Raw genomic sequence first — 4447 nt, forward strand, 5'->3', positions numbered from 1 at the left:
AAAATTTAATGACGATTTTATGATCATTTGTTCGACGTGGAATTGCCTCTATCTATTTGGAAACATAATCAACTGCGACTAAAATATACAAGCACTACAAGAAAATATGAATTCAAAAACACTCAAAAGACAACAGTTTTTATTAAAACCGCTGTGTTTTTTTCTTTTAACAACGGTTTTAACAGCGGTTTTTGTTAAAATCGTTGTCGTAGGCTAAAAACTCCGCTCATAGACAACAATTTTTTAAAAACCGTTGTCTTTGATTTGTCCACGACGACGGTTTTTAACGGTTTTTACAAACCGTTGTCTATGAGCGGGTTTTTTTGGGCTACAACAACGATTTTTGTAAACCGTTGTCTATATGCGTTTTTTTCAAAGGTCAAAGACAACGATTTATGAACGGGTTTTTTTAGGACTACAACAACGGTTTTCAAAAACCGTTGTCTTTTCTTATTGTTTTATGTGGTAAAAAACAATGGTTTTACAAAAATCGTTGTCTTTGAATTTTTTTGAAAAAATATTTGTAGTTAAAAGAGAAAAAGAAAAAGCCCAACCCATTTCCCCAAAAACTCATCCCGTAACCATCTCAAATTTCTCCCCCGCCTTACATCGAGCATCTCCTTCTTTCCAGCTTCTTTTGCCACGCGTCGAACCCCTTCTTTAGGTGAGAATAGTATTTAACACGTGCGATGCACGGGATGATATTATTAAAAATTAATGAAAATGAATAAATATTTGAATTGAAAAAAATAATATAATTATAAAAAATAAAAACTACTTTTTTGCTAATTTTAAAAAACTTTCTTAAATACAAAGCAGGTCTATTAATTTTTTGACTAATAATCACTATCATATCTCAAAATTTTAGATTGTGTTAGTCTAAGGTAATGACATGTTGCTTATCATTTTTAGTATATTAATGTCGGCCATCAACCTTAATACGTATTTAATTCTTTAATTTTTGAGAATCTATATATTATTATTTTTTAACATGTGATAAAAAATATTTTTAAATCATATTCAATAAAATTAATGAGAAATTTTTTTAAAAAAATTCAATAATTTCGTCTAAATCCACATTCACAAACAATTTTGTTACATAACACGTGCATGTTTGACACATTTGAATGATAACAGTAATTGTTTCATCAATATCTTTATCCAAATGGTTTGTGATTTTATTTACAAAATCTCTTCATAATATACACAACAACCTATTATTCCGAAAGAAAAATGAAACATGTGATCATAAGTAAAATATGTATAAATCAGAAAATTTATTTAATTAACATTTATTATGTGTATTCCAAAACAATGTCAATAAATTTTATAAGGTGTCTTCTAATAAGATGCTTACTTTTTTTAGAATTGGTTTAATCATTTAAATTACGAAAAATCTTATATTATCATGTATCCGTGAACTTTGTAATATAGAAGAAAATTATCATATTAGTAATACGTAATAATTAAAATTTTGTACAAATATATGAATAATATTTTTTAATTTTGGATAATGAAAGACAGATTTCAAAGTGTTTTGTTGTTCTCGTTGTTTCCATATGTAGGTAGTTCATAACAACGAACAAATCTAAATTTAAACGAACATTACATCTTCGAAGGATTTAACTCATATATGGTGCTGAAAAGAGGAGTCATTTCAAAATTTAATTTTAGAATAGATAAATTTAGTAAGATAAATAGAATAAAATTGGTTTATAATATAATATGAAATATTGTATTATTTATAATTTTAAACTCAAATAAGACATCCCGAGTAACAAAAATTATACATTGGATGCTTTTGACAGAATTATATCATACATTAACTCTTTCAAATTATAGAAATATCGAATTGCATGCATTGGGGTTAACATTTCTGATTATTGAGGGTAATATACATGTTTATTGAGAGTAATTTAATATCAATTTGAAACTCTTTTGAATCTATCTCTTTTAATTTTTTTTGTGCTCTCTTATTTGAATTTTTAAGAAGACAATTCAAGATATACAATATATATATGATTTTGGAAGAAAACTACAAAGCATTAATTCTTTCAAATTAAGGTAATTTCGAAATAATATGTAATTGAGATAAAAAAATTATGATTATTAAATGGTAAATTAATGTTCATTGGAAAACCTTGTTGTAGTGATAACTTTTAACACTCAACCAATTTTATTTTTAGAAAAATTAAATAAACTAATTAAATATTGTATTTCTTTTTTAGTAAGTAATTTAGGCAAGAAATTACTTAAAATAAAAAATTTATTTTTGAATGATTTACCTCATGAGTGATACTGAATATTGCAATCATTTGTATTTTAAATTTATTTATACAATTTTTAATTAAACTGATTGATATAATCAATGCAAAATTTTTAATATAGTTTATGTTTTCAACAGAGTTTAGTTTTAATTTGAGTAAAAAAAACAAAAAAAAAATATAATACATAAATTACATTTGAATTAATATAAAAATTAATTAAATTCAAATTTGAATTAAATGAATTGATATAATAATGCAAACAATTATTTATGTAATCATTTATTGCAGTATACATATATCAATATTCATGATAAATCTTTTCATTTTTAGAAATGACATTTTGGCGAAAAATTATTATTTTTGATAAAAACTCTGCTTTTATATATATATATATATATATATATATATATATATATTGGCCTCGTTTCCTTGTTGTTTTGGCAGCTTGATGTTGGGTGTTAAAGCCATTTCGGTTCCCCTATTTTCCAGCTTAAAAAATTCAGCGAGATGCGTGCGAGATTTCTTGGTCCGATTTAGGTGAGTTCTAGCTTCGTTTCTTTGTTTGATTTGTGGTGTTTTGTGTGGGTAATCAAAGCCCCAAAGTTCCCTGTTGTTCCAGCTAGTGTACCTGAGAATTCGAGCTCGTTTTCTTCACTGTGCATCCCCGTTTGGGTTCTCCCAGCGAGTTCTAATGCGTGCGACCACCATCGTCCACTGTTGTCCCCTGCTAGATCGGTTCTAGTTTTTACTTTTGAAGTGTATGAAGCTCAAATTCCAGCCTATCACTCGAGTAGCAAGCTGTCCAAAATCGAGATTTTTTCCCCTTCGATTTAATTCATTTTCGTCGATTAAAATGCGTGATATTGCTTTCATTATTGTTTATTCGAATTTTTTTGTGTATAAAATTTTTAAGAAATTCGGTAACAAGTAATTATCCTCCAAAGCATAAGGTAGGTTACTTACATATGATTCTTGCCTACAACTGTCTTTGTTGTTCATCCAAACTAGTTAATTTCACGGCTGATGAACAGTGACTTTTCCTAGATGTCTCTAAGCAATATTGCAACAAAATGCCCTTCTTAGCCTGGTAGACAATGTTTTACTTTCTGTATTTATAAGCTTCTTTTTTCGTTGTTCTTGAGTTGAATTGATTCTGACAAATATTGCAGAATATTTGTGAGACCAGCGTGTACCATATGTTTCACCGAAACGTTCTCAGGCATCTTGACATCTAAATGGTACATATACGTGTTTGCTTTAGGTATACTTGATATTCCAGGGAGCTTCTTGCTAATTATATAACCTGAAACAGTTTCAAAACCCAGCTGGGCATATTCTCAAAGGAATTGTGCAATCTATCGTCCATTTCACCTGTTGAACTGTAGTGGAGATTTCCATTTCTGAAAATTAGTTGATGGAGCTGGAAAAATTAATTTATGTAAACATTGAGAGTTAACATTATTACCGTGGAGCTGGAAATCATGAAACCCTTTTTCTAATATTATTTTATAAATGAATATGTCCTAGATAAAATTTATGATATTTTAATGGCTCTATTTACAATTATGCAGGTGAACCAACACACATGCATTTGGGATGCTGACTAAGCTAGATCTAATGGATAAAGGAACTAAATAGGTTGATGTAATTTTTTGTCCCGATCGCTATGATATTTTAATGGCTCTATTTACAGTTATGTCCTAAATTGTTTATTACTTTTTCTTGTATTTTTTATGCCTAGCCAGGAATGCTTGAGACACTGCTCTCTACGGTGGGCATTAATAGTAATTTTGGTTTAAATATGACTTTTTGTGATTTATTGTTCATTGTAATTTGTCAAATTAAATTTATTTAATTATGAGATTGAAGATATTATTCGCCAGATGTTTTATTTGATTCATTATTTGAGTTGTGTTACTAATTTTGCTTTTTTGTTGAAATCAGTACTAGCTCGAGTTGTGTGCTAATCTACGTCCAAGGGAAGATTAGAAGTTATCAAGATTAATGCATAACTCTATTTTCTAGTGTAAATGTAATTAGGATTCGAATTTTGAATATTGAGTGATTTATGATAATTTATGAAAATTGTATATTAAATTTTATTTTCAAATTTTGAATGATTTACAATACTGGAAAATTTTATATTAATTTTTTTGTTTTTAATATTTAAATACACAACG

General features: G+C 27.7%; 1 long non-coding RNA gene across 2 annotated transcripts; it reads left to right on the plus strand.

Moving 5' to 3' along the window:
- Positions 1-2716: 2716 nt before the first annotated feature.
- On the plus strand, positions 2717-4151 carry LOC142526972 (uncharacterized). 2 transcript variants are annotated; one of them, XR_012815370.1, is made up of 3 exons: positions 2717-3354; positions 3437-3505; positions 3839-4151. It is a non-coding gene; the product is annotated as an uncharacterized LOC142526972 (long non-coding RNA). The 2 variants fall into 2 exon arrangements; XR_012815369.1 differs by having other exon boundaries at positions 3437-4151.
- Positions 4152-4447: the final 296 nt, after the last annotated feature.

The sequence above is a fragment of the Primulina tabacum genome, chromosome 15 (assembly GCF_025594145.1).
Source record: "Primulina tabacum isolate GXHZ01 chromosome 15, ASM2559414v2, whole genome shotgun sequence".
Lineage (NCBI taxonomy): Eukaryota > Viridiplantae > Streptophyta > Magnoliopsida > Lamiales > Gesneriaceae > Primulina > Primulina tabacum.